Source organism: Odocoileus virginianus, chromosome 5 (genome assembly GCF_023699985.2).
Source record: "Odocoileus virginianus isolate 20LAN1187 ecotype Illinois chromosome 5, Ovbor_1.2, whole genome shotgun sequence".
Classification (NCBI taxonomy): Eukaryota; Metazoa; Chordata; class Mammalia; order Artiodactyla; family Cervidae; genus Odocoileus; species Odocoileus virginianus.
In genome coordinates, this window is record NC_069678.1 from 34,628,335 (window position 1) to 34,644,832 (window position 16,498).

Consider the following 16,498-nt stretch of genomic DNA (forward strand, 5'->3'; position numbering starts at 1 on the left):
GTTGTAACTAATATGCTAACCATTTGGGGAAGTTTTCTGTCATATTGTGGATAGTCCAATTTTATCACAACATAATGTGTATTAAAGGCAGAAATGAGAGACAAGATTGGGATACATTCATGTTGACCTCATTGTTACCTCAAATCAGATAAAATTACAGATGGAAAGAGGGTAGAGAAAAGATATGGTTCCATTGAGCAGCTCCAAAAATATGAGAATCAGGAAAAACATACAAGGCAGGAAGATAGAAAGTAGAATAGGAAGGATTATTTCTACTTCAATAATACATGTTCATATTCCTTTGTTTAACTGTAAGTATGTCTGGTCTCCCTCAAAAAATAATAGATATCCCTTCAAACTAGCAAAAGCCAGAAAATGGAACTGATTCTGAGAAAACAGTTGTATTTCAATGAATTCAAGGGCAAGAAGTCCTGCGAGGCTATGTGAGAAGATGAGGGCTATCAGGAATTGGAGGGTTTATGCTCTCAGTGATACTTCCCTCACTCTCCACCCCACTCTCTTTCCCAAGGCTTCATGGCAGTTTTCAGAACAGGTGAACATGTGCTTGGCAGACTCCCAAGGACTCTAGAACATTTTCTCCTCTGCTCTCTCCAACCTGCAGTGCCTCACACAAAGCTTGACCTCTGGGAAGAGTTAAACAGTTGTTGCTGGATGAGATCCCTACTTGTTTAGACCTCCTTGCTGGACCTAGAAACAGACTTGGCACAAATTGCTTGCTCTGTACATGTTGCAAAACTTACAATTTATATGAAAGCTTCAGTTTATCCTCATTCCCAGTGTATTTTTTTTACTTATAGTTGCTTTACAATGCTGTGCTACTTTTTGCTGTACACTGAAATGAATTAGCTATATATGTATATAATAAAACAGTTGTATTCCAGTGAATTCAAGGACAAGAAGTTCTGCCAGGCTGTATCCTGTCCCTCTTGGACCTTCACAGCCCCATCCCATCGCTCCAGGTCATCACAGAGGACTGAGCTGAGCTCCCTGTGCTATATAACAGCTTCCCATCAGCTAGCTATTTTACACATGGCAATTACACCTATGTCAATCCCAATCTCCCAATTCATCCCACCCTTCTACATGTCCACCTGTCCATTCTCTATGTCTCTGTCTCTATTCCTGCCCTGCAAATAGTTTCATTTGTACCATCTTTCAGATTCCATATATATGCATTAAAATACAATAGTTTTTTTTTTTTTCTCTTTCTGATTTACTTCACTTTGTATGACAGACTCTAGGTCCATCCATGTCTCTATAAATGACACAATTATTTTTAAATGAGATTTTTTTTTTCTGTCTTCATTGAGAACTGTGTATGTTTCAAGAGGTGGTTGACTTGCCTTTGAAAGAAACCAATGCCAGTGTTATAGATCAGAGACGGCCTGGGTTTTTCTGATAACTGTGTCCCTTTGTCAGAGGTACACTCAAGCTGCCTTTCCTTTTCCTACTCCTCAAGTGTACAATGCTTCAGCCTCTTACTCATTTTATATGTTAGAAACTTCCAGATTCGGTGCTCCAATCTCAGAAAATCAGTCCTGCCCCATCAGCCAGTCCCCTCCACAACCACAGCCACACACCTCCTCAGCCTGTCTGAGAAATTCTCTGAGGAAATACAGAGTGGCGGCTGCCACGAGAGTCAGATGTCAGTGGTCACTGCACCCGCACTCAGCCAAGATCCTGCCCAAGCATCTGCCTGAACTGAATCCTTGCCCACAATCCCGCCGCACCCCCAGTATGTAACTACTGCAGCTAATATTTAAATGTACCTGATTTCCCCTTAGTAGGGAGTAAATCTGTATCATGGAGCTTCAAAAGCAGTGTGAAAGGCCTATTGTCACAAAAAGCAGGAGGTTCCACAATGCAGCTCTTTACACAAACATTTAAGGTACATGATGTGCCTGAGTATGGACACTCTCCATTCCTGTGTACTTTGCCACTCAAAGTATTTCACCTGAACCAATTCCAAATTCATGCAAAGCTGAAACCCACAGAGAGTTGTATCTTTCCTTGATGACTTCAAATCCCAGGGAAGAGGTATATGTTGATGTGAGACATGACTTCAGTGAATTGAAAACTCATCTGGAATTTTTCTGAGCGTTGTCCTGCCCTCAGCAACAATCAGACTTCTGTTGACAATTCCACCTTCAACCACACTCTGCAGCTCCTTATACTATGTACTTTGCTGTCTAGAGCCCTATTAACCCCGGATTTATTAGCTTTTTTTGTCAACCACTTATACTGCCAGCCTCCCATGAGAAGAACACATCACAAAGCAAAGAAACTCTGAGACACATACATAGAAAAATATCTCAAATAGCAAACATTTACTGAAAGCACAAAGTCAGATGGTAGCACTTGAATAACCCTTCTCCCCCACAAGCACATTCTATAGATACACTCAGGGAAGTTGTGCAAATAAATCTCATTATGCTGCAGAAGTGCAAATTTATTGTCTCTCTGAGAGTACTGAGATGAAGCCGAGAATCTTCACAAATTTACTGGGCTGGCTCCAGACACATACTAGATTATATTCATCAAAATGAATGGATTTTAAAGCAAGTCTAAAATAGATTCTTTCAAAAATCTAAGACTTTGCCTCAGAGGGACTTCTTTTTTTCCTCCTGTCCTCTCTCTCTGGCTTCCATGGAGAATAGAAAAGGATAGTTATTAAAACAAAGAGAAAAAGGTAATTTGACTTAAGTTACTGAGCCAGAGAGCTGCCAGATGTCAACTGAGCCAGCAGAGGTTACTGGCAGCCTGGGACCAGAAATAGAAATTAGAGCAAATATATCTATAAAAAAATGTCTGAAAAGTCCATTCAGCTCTAAATACAGAGCAGTTTTGAGATCCCTAGATAGAACCTCTCTTGGCTGGCCAGGGTATATGGCTGCCTCTGTAGTGAGCTCCACAGACATTTTCCTCATGCTTTTTCTTCGTTAAGTGTAATACTTTTGATTATTCCGATTTACGTTATCAAATCAGATAAACGTGACTCAGTTTAAACATAGTACCAACCAAAAGGGATATAGTGAACATGACTTGCCACTGGATCCATTTTTCCTCCAGGTCATGTATACATGGTGCTTCCGAATACATACACGCACACACACACACACAGAGTGAAATACTCAGAGCTAACATTCTTAAAAGCTTGCTATGCACCTTGCTCTGTTTAATCTTATTTAATTCACCTAAGACAAACAGAATAAGAGAAAAAGGGCCTTGTCCAAGGTCACACATTAGATTATGGAGGCAAGACAGGAAAATAGCCCATCTAGCTCAGAGCTTGGCTTCTTAACCATTGCTATCCCTTCCTCAAACAGTGCTTAGACTGATAAGTGTGTTAAATAATGCAATATGTGCCTTGAGAGTGTAAATTTTCAAGTTATCTTACTAGTTTACATGCATCTGTAGAAGGAGAAAATATTCAGTTGTTTAATTACAAGTTATATGTCTATATGCTTGCCTCTTATCCTCTAGGTCTGTACTGTTCAATATGAAAGCTATCAGATGCATGTTGCTATGGACACTTGAAATGTGGCTGATCCAAATTGAGATGTGCTGTAAGGTAAAATGCAGCCTGGATTTCAAAGACTGAGAACTAAAGATGAGACTATAAAATATCTTATAATTTTTATGTTGATTATATGTTAAAATAATACTTTTGGATATATTGAATAAAATGAAATATAGTATTAAATTAATTATATCCATTTCTATTTATTTTTTAAAATCTGGCTACTAGAAAAGTTTTCAGATGTATTTCTAATGGACAGCACTGGTGTATGTTAATAAGGATACGAAAAACTGTCTCAGATTCAACATATAACTTTAAAATGGTGAAGGCTTGTGCCTTATTTTTATCCTCACACTATTAGTAATTTTGAACCTCAATAGCATTTTATTTTTTAACAAGACTTTGAAAATCTGGTTACAAATTGCTTTTATTTGCAGACAATATAACACCTATTTATATAGGAAATCATAAGAAATTTATAAAACAATTAATAAGCAATTTAATAATTAACAATTTAATAATTAAGTTAATAAGTAAATTTAGTAAATTTTAAGGTTACAAAGTCAATGTATAAAATTCAATTAAACTTTCATATATCAGTAACAAATAATTTGAAAATAAAATTCAAAGTGATACCATTTTAAATAGCTTCAGAAAAGATAAAATGCTTAGGAATAAATTTAACACAAGCTGTGTAAGACTATATATCACTTCTGAAAGAAATATAAGACAAATAAATGGAGAAATATACCATGTTTATGGATTCTAAGACTAAATATTATTAAGATATCAATTCTTCATGCATTGATCAACACAATTCAATTATGTTAAACAAATACAGCATGATTTCAAGAACTCCCAACAAAGCTTTTAAAATACAAATCACAAAGTTAATTCTTAACACTTATGTGGAAAGAGCCTACAATAAGAAAGAAAAAATTTGGACTCACAATGGCTAATTTCAAAATTTGTTATAAATAGTATGTATTATGTAAAGATTAGAAAATAGATCAATGAAACAGAACAGAGTGTTCAATAATAGTCCAGAAACATAATTGATTGATTTTTGGAAAATGTCCCAAGGCAATTCAATAGGGAAAAAAGTCTTTTCAAAAAGTGATGCAAAATTACAGGATAAATACACAAATAAAAAATAAATCTCAACTTCTACCTCACAGAGAAATTAACTTGAAATAGGTCATAAACCTGACCTCAAAAGCTAAAACTTAAAAGCCTCTAAAGGACAAAGTAGAATATCCCGGAAATTCCTGAAGAGGAAAAGTTTTTGTAAAGATGAGGCCAAAAGTACTGATCATAAAAGAAAAAAATGTGTCAAATTGACTTTATCAAATTTTAAAAATATTGTTTATCAACAAGACATGGTTAAAAATGAAAATGCAAAAAAAAAAAAAAAAAAGAAAGAAAATGAAAGCTACAGCTTGGGAGAAGATATTTGCAGTATATACACCTGACAACAGACTTGAAAAAGGACTATCCCTGCTTGTTTATTATAGATTGTATTCATAAGAATCTAAAACTGGAAACCACCTAAATGTCCATCAACATTTGAATGAATATACAAATTGTGGTATATCCATACAATGAAATCACACTCAGCAGTAAAAAGGAATGTAATGCCAATACAACAGCATGAATGAATCCCAAAAACCTTACACAGAGTGGAAAAACTAAGACAAAATAGTGCATATGCGGTAACGTATTTATACAAAATCTAAGAAAAAGAAGAAGCAATTTTTGGTTTCCCAGATAAAAACAGTGATTCCTGATGTGGTGTATGAGTTCCTTGGTAAAGAGCATGAGGGAAGTTTCTGGAGAGATAGAAATGTCCTATACTTTGTAGTTATAATTGCACAGGTGTATACATTTATAAGAACTTGTCCTACCTGTTCAGTATTACACATTTTGTAAAAAAGCCAGTTGCAGTGCTCAATCTTATACACAACTGTCATTAAATATTTAAAGTTGTAATTAAAGTCATCATGGAATTAGTGTTCCACAAAGGTGGGGATTTTTGTTTGGTTTGTTTACTGCTAAACCCCCAATCCCTGGCCCTTAGTAGGCATTCAATAAATATTTTTTAGGGAGTGAGTCATGGGACAGACTACTAATGCCAGCTAAGAATCTTAACTTCAGTTATACAAGTCATTGTGTTTCTAGTTATGTATATACAGAGATATATTATTTATTATCCAACTCTGTAGAGCTTCTTAGAATATTACACCTAACTGATAAATAGGAATTGGGGAGTAAAGCATTCATTCATTGGTCACTTGGTCATAAATTTAACTTTACCAGTCTAATAACTAATGGCTGTAATTCTCACGCCAAATGCTCCAAGCATTTCATCTTTCATGCAGGCACTCAACAGGTAACTGGTTTAACATTAGTTACAATGTTAGATTTTAACATTTAGCATGATGAAAACAAGTCTACACAGATTAAAAAATTAAATTTTTTGAGAGATTTATGACCAATTTAAGGCTTCAGGATATAGTTACTTACATGGTTCACAGAATTATCCCCCTGCAAAGAATTAGGGTAGAATTCCACTTTTCCACTGGGTGAACATTTCTTCTTTGAAATGTGATCAGAACTAGTCAAAAATCATTGAGAATCATAGGGATACTAAGTAAGGAAGGTCAAGATCTTTGACTATTTCACCCTCCTAGTTTTAATGTGAATGTTTAATTTATTCTTACGTTTGAGCAAGTGTTCAGGCATGTGCACACAGGGGATAAAGGCAGGATGGGAAAAATTGGGATATGAGCATTGATACACACATACCACCATGTGTAACACAGACAGCTAGAGGGCCCTGGAGTATAACGCAGGGAGCTCAGCTTGGGGCTCTGTGATGACCTAGAGGAGTGGGGTGGGGGGTGAGGGATGTCTAAGAAGGAGGGGATATATACATACACACATACACACATACATGTAGCTGCCTCATTTGGTTTTGGTTGTGCAGCGGAAACTAACAAAACATTGTAAAGAAATTATACTCCAATAAAAAACACAAATTTTAAAAAATGAGCAGGGTTTGTATGTAATAGGCTATTATAACTGATTCTTAAATGTATGTGTTACCATCGCTTCCAAAACACCTCCAACTTTTATACAGTAGCATGAAATTATCTCCCAACATATTGAATATGAGAGGAAATTTGTAGACTCTTAATATAGATGAACAAACATTTATTGTCATCAAGGAGCATTATTTCCCTGTAAATTACTATTTAAACTCATAAACTGAATGAGTAAACTTGGACTTGCACCTCGCAACAGCTGTCTCTCATGGGATCATCGCCCCCAGAAGATTCCAGTTACATTTTGTTTCATATCAAGTTGGGATTTTCTGATTAATCTTGAGCATCATTTTCTTAGGAAAATATTTCAGAAAGAAATATTTTAAAAGAAATGCCACATGGAAGTAGGTTATGTTGGTTAGATAGTTCTGGATACATACATTCTAAGATTTCATACATGGTTAGTTCTCTAAGAGGAGAAAGGAGGGGAGGGGAGGAAAGAGAGAGATTGAGAAAGAATGAGGAGGAAGAAAGCTCTCCCCTGAAGAAAAAAATAAATGTTATCTAACCAATGCAAGCAATTTACCTTTTTTTCTATTCCCCAAGCATCCTAAGAGATCTTTTTATGCTCTCTCCTATTCTTTATAAGAGAATCTAGTTTGAGCAGGTTTGAAAAGCAAAGGCTATGAATATTCTATTCTATGTAAACCTATTTTTAATACAAACCACCTCCCCACCACACATACAAACTACACATAATTTGACCTCCATAGTTTTATGAGAGAGGCTATTTCTGATTGGATGACTCTGCCCCAGTGGTTGCTAGGTAATGAGATTTTAGGATAAATGCATTTCTCATCTCCAAATCAATAATCGTACAATGTTCATTTAGAACTTGATCTCCATGGTCACCAACAATTACCATGAGTATCTGCTTTTCATGAAACAACATTTGCACAAAACTTGTCCCTGCCAATGCCTTCTTGAGTACTTACTATATTTGACGTTGGCAGCTGTACTACCATGGCTGGCTCTTTGCTGTTGAATCTATTGATTGAAATGCCATTCATTTTGTGCAGATAAAAAAATATGGCTTAGTTGGTTTCTGTTTATTAAGAGACATGGCCAAGTAGAAATTTCATTTAACTTTAAGAAACCCTGGTATCATATTCCTTCCATATTTGCTTCTCACAAAAAGCATTTGAAGTTCAGGGAAGAATTATAAGCCATTCACCTGTGCTTTGGTTTAAAAAAAAAAAAAAAGGCCTTCAGTTTCTAGTAAGTCCTCAATGACTAGCTTTTATTTATACCACAAAACACTTGCTCTATGAAAGCAAACCCTCTCACAGATGTACTTTTAAAAGAAAACATCTATCCTACATGAAGACAAAAATACTTGATGGGTAAAAAAAAAGAATATGGGTTGGCACAGGATATCACAAATCAACTGTATTAGACCACTTGTTTGAAAGTTTTCTCCATTTAAAGAGAATGGTTTTACAAAAGAAAAAGTGAGAGAAGAGAATTATTTGAAGGCAGTGAATATACATCAAAATGGGTGAGTATCTGTATCAGTTTGCAAGGACTGACATTAACAAACTACAAACAAAGTGGTTTAAAACATCAGAAATTCATTGTCTCGGAGCCTAGAACTCTGAAATCAAGGTGTGGGCAGAGCCATCCTCTCTTTGAAGGCTCTGGAATATTATCCTTCCTTGCCTCCTTCTAGCTTCTGATGACAGCTATCCTTGGCCTTCCTTGGGGAACCAAAACTAACCCATGCCTTCTTCACATGGCTTACTTCCTCCATGTGTGTCTGTGTTCAAATAACCTTCCTCCTAAAAGGATGCCACAGTGTGATCTTATCTTAACATAATTACTTTTTCAAACACCATATTTCCAAATATGATCACACTCCTGAGGTGGACATGAATTTTAGTGGAACACAATTCAATCCAACACTATCAGCTATGTTAGAAGATTAGACTATGCACTACAGGAGATCAAGGACCATCACAGACTAATCTCAATATTCTCAGAACCTAGTATGAAGCATTGTAAGCACCATGCATATACTTATAAATGTTTATTGGGGTATATGGATGAATTAGTAACAGGCTAGATAATGACCCTTAGAGATGAAAAACCAATAAATTGCAGATGTAAAATAAAAGTAAATAAGACATTTATATTGCATTATATTTTCTGCTCTTTATCTTTGTGTTTCTGTTTGGGAATTATCTAAGAATTCAAGATTCCCATTGTAACCTGGAGCAGAAAGCACTATTAGACCCATCCATCTCTCTTTCAATCACACCATGAGCCCCAAAATAAAGCAGCAGTGTTAGAGCACCAGTGAAGATCTTTCTAGTTTCATCAGACTCTCCTGCTCTTCTCTAAAGTACATGAAAATAAAACAGAGCTGCTTATAAAACAGCATTTCCAATTAAGGAAAAAGACAGAACAGTAAGCTGTCTTCATTTCATGTCAGGCTCTCTTGGTTCTTTATATACTGTTTTTCCAGGAGTCTAGAAAAATGTGTCAGAAGTTTTCTCAGAATTTTCTTGCTTTGGCAGAGCTATGACAGATTATAAGGTTAGCTCTGCCACTTAAGAGAAAGAGACATCTCCTTTGTCTTTATTAAATAGAAGGGGTGACTAGAGTTAGCATCTTGTGGTATGAGGACACCACTGTGTGCTCATTTTCCAAAGATGTCTGAGTTTAGCATTGTAATAATGGGCCAAAGGGCTATAAAAAGAAAATACTGGGAATCTTTGTGATACTTTTTATTTACTTTGATGAAAAACCCTGGAAATGAATCACAGCTTTAAAAGACAACCACAGAACAGCAAAACAAAGAAGATTTACAACCGTGCTATCCCCTTAAATCCTTCCTTGTTTCTATTCTTGCTGCTGTTGTTCTAGAGCTAAGTGGCACACTCACCCTGACATTAAGAAATAGCATCTGTCAAAAATAAATGTCTAAAATCACAACTGCTTATTTATAAAGGTCCAGATTCATGCATCCATTGATAACAATATGCTGTTATTTGAGGAACAGCAATCACACTCATTCTTCAGTAACATTTCCTCATCAACATTATTACAGAAATTCCGCTGTTCAGTCATCAGGTATTGGGTAATTGTTTCTCCTACTATTGAAAGTGCAAATGTTCCCAGAGAGTGGACCACATTAAAGGCTTCACCCATAATACTTTATTATGATCCAGATAATATCTTTACAAATTAAAAAAAAAAAAAACTACCTTCAACGATTATAATAGAGGTCAGTCTCTTGTCCTGGGGGAACTAGAGAACAATACTGCTGAAATTCACCACCAGCATCCTGTCACGTCTTTTTTGCAATCCCATGGACTGCAACCTACCAGGATCTTCTGTTCATGGAATTTTTCCAGGCAAAAATACTGGAGTGTGTTGCCATTTCCTTCTCCAGGGGATCTTCCTGACCCAGAGTCCGAACCCTCATCTCCTATATTGGCAGGCAAATTCTTTACCACTGAGCCACCTGGGAAGCCCACAATACTTTATTATGATCCAGAAGAAATAATATCTTTACAAATTTTAAAAATACTACAGCTCCAAGGGTTGTAATTAAGGTTCAGTCTCCTATTGCTGGGGCAGCTAGAGAAAGCACAGAACCATGCTGAAATTCAGCACCAGCATTCTGCCGTGTCTCTCTGGAATACTTACACCCTAACTCTCCTAGGTGATTGCTTCTTCTCTTTCCTCAAACTCTTCACATTTTCTCCCCTCTTTTCACTATCTTCTGATGACCTTGCATTTTACTTCACTGAGACACTAGAAGTTCTCAGAAGTAATGAAAACATCTACCAACCTTCCAATCTATCTGAGTTTGGTCCTGCATCCTCCACCTTCCCTCTTGTCACTTTTCCTGATTCTCTGTGAGGACAGCACTTCCCTACGCTTCATTCCTTCATCCTTTTGAAAATGAAAGTGAAAGTCGCTCAGTCATGTCCAACTCTTTTTGACCCCATGGTCTGTACAGTCCATGGGATTCTCCAGGCCAGAATATTGGAATGGGTAGCTTTTCCCTTCTCCAGGGGATCTTACCAACCCAGGGATTGAACCCAGGGTTCCACATTACAGGCAGATTCTTTACCAGCTGAGCCACAAGGGGAGCACTTGTCATTTATTAACCCACTTATTTTGGCAATTGTCCTGACTCCTGCATCATCAGTTTCTCCTACTAGTTCATTCCTGTACTATGCTGCGCTGTGCTTACTCTCAGTCGTGTCTGATCTTTGTGATCCCATGGACAGTACCCCACCAGTCTCCTCTGCCCATGCGGCTTCTTCACGCAAGAATACTGGAGTGGGTAGACTATCCCTTCTCCAGGAGAACTTCCCAGTCCAGGAACACGGGGTCTCCTGCCTTGCAGGAGGATTATTTACCAGCTGAGCCACCTGGGAAACCACAGTTCATTACCATCAGCCTACAAATATACTATAATTTCTTCCATTTTTTGTAAACCTTCCCTTGTACATGTTAAATTTATACAATGTTATAAATCAAATATATATTAATAAAAATAAATAGCATTTCCAAAATAGAAAAATATATAAAAAACCAAACCCTTGACTCATGATTGCCTCCATTACTATTCAATTTTACTGCTCTTCTTCAGAGATGTCATTCTTAAAGGGTGTCTATGGATGTGGAAAACAGCAGTGGCCACAGGACTGGAAAAGGTTAGTTTTCATTCCAATCCCTAAGAAAGGCAATCCCAAAGAATGCTGAAACTACCATACAATTGCATCCATCTCACATGCTAGTAAAGTAATGCTCAAAATTCTCCAAGCCAGGCTTCAACAATACGTAAACCAAGAACTTCCAGATGTTCAAGCTGGTTTTAGAAAAGGCAGAGGAACCAGAGATCAAATTGCCAATATCCGCTGGATCACTGAAAAAGCAAGAGAGTTCCAGAAAAAATATCTATTTCTGCTTTATTGACTACGCCAAAACCTTCGACTATGTGGATCACAATTAACTGTGGAAAACTATGAAGGAGATGGGAATACCAGACCACCTGACCTGCCTCTTGAGAAACCTGTATGCAGGTCAGGAAGCAACAGTTAGAACTGGACATGGAACAACAGACTGGTTCCAAATTGGAAAAGGAGTATGTCAAGGCTGTATATTGTCACCCTGCTTATTTAACTTATATGCAGAGTACATCATGAGAAACGCTGGGCTGGAAGAAGCACAAGATGGAATCAAGATTGCCAGGAGAAATATCAATAACCTCAGATATGCAGATGACACCACCCTTATGGCATAGAGTGAAGATGAACTAAAAAGCCTCTTGATGAAAGTGAAAGAGGAGAGTGAAAAAGTTGGCTTAAAGCTTAACATTCAGAAAACTAAGATCATGGCATCTGGTCCCATCACCTCATGGGAAATAGATGGGGAGACAGTGGAAACAGTGTCAGACTTTATTTTTGGGGGCTCCAAAATCACTGCAGATGGTGACAGCAGCCATGAAATTCAAAGACGCTTACTCCTTGGAAGGAAAGTTATGACCAACCTAGTTAGCATATTAAAAAGCAGAGACATTACTTTGCCAACAAAGGCCCATCTGGTCAAGGCTGTGGTTTTTCCAGTGGTCATGTATGGATGTGAGAGTTGGACTGTAAAGAAAACTGAGTGCCGAAAAATTGATGCTTTTGAACTGTGATGTTGGAGAAAACTCTTGAGAGTCCCTTGGACTGCAAGGAGATCCAACCAGTCCATCCTAAAAGAGATCAGTCCTCGGTGTTCATTGGAAGGACTGATGCTGAAACTGAAACTCCAATACTTTGGCCACCTCATGGGAAGAGTTGGCTCATTGGAACTGGGAGGGATTGATGCTGGGAGGGATTGAGGGCAGGAGGAGAAGGGGACAACAGAGGATGAGATGGCTGGATAGCATCACCGACTCGATGGGCATGAGTTTGAGTAAACTCTGGGAGTTGGTGATGGGGAGGGAGGCCTCACGTGCTCTGATTCATGGGGTTGCAAAGAATCGAACAAGACTGAGTGACTGAACTGAACTGAACTGATATTTGCTGTCTCTGCTTTCTTTTCACCCTGTCATTCTGGAGCTCACTCCAGTCAGTTTCATCTTTACTATGTCACTATAAAAACTCCTGCCAAGGTTATCAAAGTCCCCTCTACATTGTTAAATCCAACAGGCAGTTTTCTATTTTATGTTTTTCCCCATACTAGATACATTTAGGGGGTTTCCCTGGTGGCTCAGTGGTAAAGAATCTGCCTGCAATGCAGGAGACACAGGAGATGTGGGTTCAGTCCCTGGATGGGAAGATCCCTTGGAGGAGGGCTTGGCAGCCCAGTCTAGTATTCTTGCCTGGAGAATCCCATGGACAGAGGAGCCTAGTAGCATATGTTTGGTCTATGGTTTCTCAAAGTCAGACACGACTGAAGCAACTGAGCATGCAGTTGCAGTTTTACTCTCCTTCTGGAAACACTTTCTTCACTTTACTCTAAGGTTGTTCCTCTATTTTGATTTTCTACCTATCTCACTGGCTCTTTCTCAGCTTAGTTTGCTCATTTCCACCTCTTTTCTCCAACTGCTAAGTATTGAGACACACCAGGAAGGACTTAAGATGACTCACAAATTTTATATCCAGTTTTAAAGTTCAAACTTACATATCCAACTGCCTATTTGACATTGCTACTTGATTATCCAATGGGAAATTCAATCTTAACATGTCCAAAGCCACAATCCTCATTTTCTTCTCTAAACTTGTTCTGTCCCTGGATTCATTCATCCAAGTGCTAAACATCAACTCCAGTCTTTCAGTTGCTCAGTTAAAATTCTTGGTTTTATCTTCACCTCCTCCCTTCCCCTCATACCACACTTCCCCTTCATCAGCAATCTTTACAGATTTGCCATCAAAATAAATTCACAATCTGGCCCCTTCTCCATATTAGGTGCTACCGTCTTCCCTCAATAGGGTGATTTTCATGGTCTCCTGTCTGGTCTGTCTTCCCCTTATTCTTTTCCTCACCCTCAGCAGCTAGAGTAACCTTTTCAGAACTAAAATCAGATCTCACCTCTCTGTTCCAAAAACCCAGTGGGTTCTCATCTCACTCAGAATGAAACCAAATTTCTCAAATATTAGCTATAGTCTTGTCCCTACTACTTCTTTGAACTCATTTCCTATTTCTGTCTAGTTTTCTCCTTCTGCTTCACTTAGAATAATTTTTTCCAGCGATTCTACTTCTGAGTGTATAAACAAAGGAAATGAACACAGGAAATAAAAGAGATATCTGTATTCTCATATTTATTGTGGCATTAATCATAATAACCAAGACACGGAAACAACCAAAAGGTCCACAGTGGATGAATGGATTAAGATGTGATATATCCATTATATAAAGTGTGTGTGTGTGTGTATATATATATATATATATATATACACACAAAATACATATAATGGAATATTATTCAGCTATGAGAAATAAGGACATCCTGCCATTTGTGACAACATGGATGGATCATGATGGCATTATGCTAAATGAAATATCAGACAAAAAAGACAAATACTAGTTAAAAAATAAAAAGCACAGGGAGGCTGCTTTTATGCCCAGCACCACTTGAAAAAAGGCAAGTATTGTATGATATCACTTACATATGGAATCCAAATACAAACTCATAAAAACAGAGTAGAGTGGTGATTACCAGGGGTTGGAATGTAAGCAAAATGGGGAGATGCTGGTTAAAAGGTACTAACTTCCAGTCAGAAAATGAATAAGCTCTTGGGATCTAATTTACAGCATGATGATTATGGTTAAGATGTCTTTTACATTTGAAAGTGCTAAGAGTGAATGTTCTCACCAAATGTTCTCACCAAAAAAAAAAAAAATTGTAATGGTGTGATGGATGTAGGTATTAGTTAATGTTATAGTGGTAAACATTTTGCTGTATATGTTTATGAAATCAACATATCAGAAACCTTAAACTTACCCAACAATATATGTCAACTGTACCTCAATCAGTTCAGTTCAGTTCAGTCGCTCAGTCATGTTTGGCTCTTTCTGATCCCATGAACCACAGCACACCAGGCCTCCCTGTCCAATAGCAACTCCTGGAGTCCACCCAAATCCATGTCCATTGAGTCGGTGATGCCCTCCAACCATCTCATCCTCTGTCGTCCCCTTCTCCTCCTGCCCTCAATCTTTCCCAGCATCAGGGTTATTTCAAATGAGTCAGCTCTTTGCATCAGATGGCCAAAGCATTGGAGTTTCAGCTTCAGCATCAGTCCTTCCAATGAACACCCAGGACTGTTCTTTAGGATGGACTGGTTGGGTCTCCTTGGAGTCCAAGGGACTCTCAAGAGTCTTTTCCAACACCACAGTTCAAAAGCATCAATTCTGTGCTCAGCTTTCTTTATAGTCCAACTCTCACATCCATACATGACTATTGGAAAAACCATAGCCTTGACTAGACAGACCTTTGTTGACAAAGTAATGCCTCTGCTTTTTAATGTGCTGTCTAGGTTGATCATTTCTTCCAAGGAGCGAGCATCTTTTAATTTCATGGCTGCTGTCACCATCTGCAGTGATATTGGACCCCAGAAAACTAAAGTCAGCCACTGTTTCCACTGTTTCCCCACTTTTGCCATGAAGTGATGGGACTGGATGCCATGATCTTAGTTTCCTGAATGTTGAGCTTTAAGCCAACTTTTTCACTCTCCTCTTTCACTTTCATCAAGAGGCTCTTTAGTTCTTCACTTTCTGACATAAGGGTGGTGTCATCTGCATATCTGAGGTTAATTGATATTTCTCCTGGCAATCTTGATTCCAGCTTGTGCTTCCTCCAGCCGAGTTTCTTGTGATATACTCTGCACATAAGTTAAATAAGCAGGGTGACAATATACAGCCTTGACGTACCCTGTTACCTATTTGGAACCAGTGCTGTTCCATGTCCAGTTCAAACTGTTGCTTCCTGACCTGAACACAGGTTTCTCAAGAGGCAGGTCAGGTGGTCTGGTATTCCCATCTCTTGAAGAATTTTCTGCAGTTTATTGTGATCCACACAGTCAAAGGCTTTGGCATAGTCAATAGGGCAGAAATGGTTGTTTTTCTGGAACTCTCTTGCTTTTTTGATGAACCAGCAGATGTTGGCAATTTGATCTCTGGTTCCTCTGCCTTTTCTAAAACCAGCTTGAACATCTGGAAGTTCACGGTTCACATATTGCTGAAGCCTGGCTTGGAGAATTTTGAGCATTACTTTACTAGTGTGTGAGATGAATGCAATGTGTGGTAGTTTGAGCATTCTTTGGAATTGCCTTTCTTAGGGATTGGAATGAAAACCGACCTTTTCCAGTCCTGTGGCCACTGCTGCGTTTTTCAAATGTGCTGACATATTCAGTGCAGCAGTTTCACATTATCATCTTTCAGGATTTGAAATAACTCAGCTGGAATTCCATCACCTCCACTATCTTTTTTCATAGTGATGCTTCCTAAGGCCCACTTGACTTCACATTCCAGGATGTCTGGCTCTAGGTGAGTGATCACACCATCGTGATTTTTTGTATCATGTAGACCTTTTTTGTACAGTTCTTCTGTGTATTCTTGCCACCTCTTATTAATATCTTCTGCTTCTGTCTACCATTTCTGTCCTTTACTGAACCCATCTTTGCCTGAAATGTTCCCTTGGTATCTCTAATTTTCTTGAAGAGATCTCTAGTGTTTCCCATTCTGTTGTTTTCCTCTATTTTTTTGCATTGATCACTGAGGAAGGCTTTCTTATCTCTCCTTGCTATTCTTTGGAATTCTGCATTCAAGTTGGTATATCTTTCCTTTTCTCCTTTGCTTTTCACTTCCCTTCTTTTCAAAGCTATTTGTAAGGTCTCCTCAGACAGCCAGT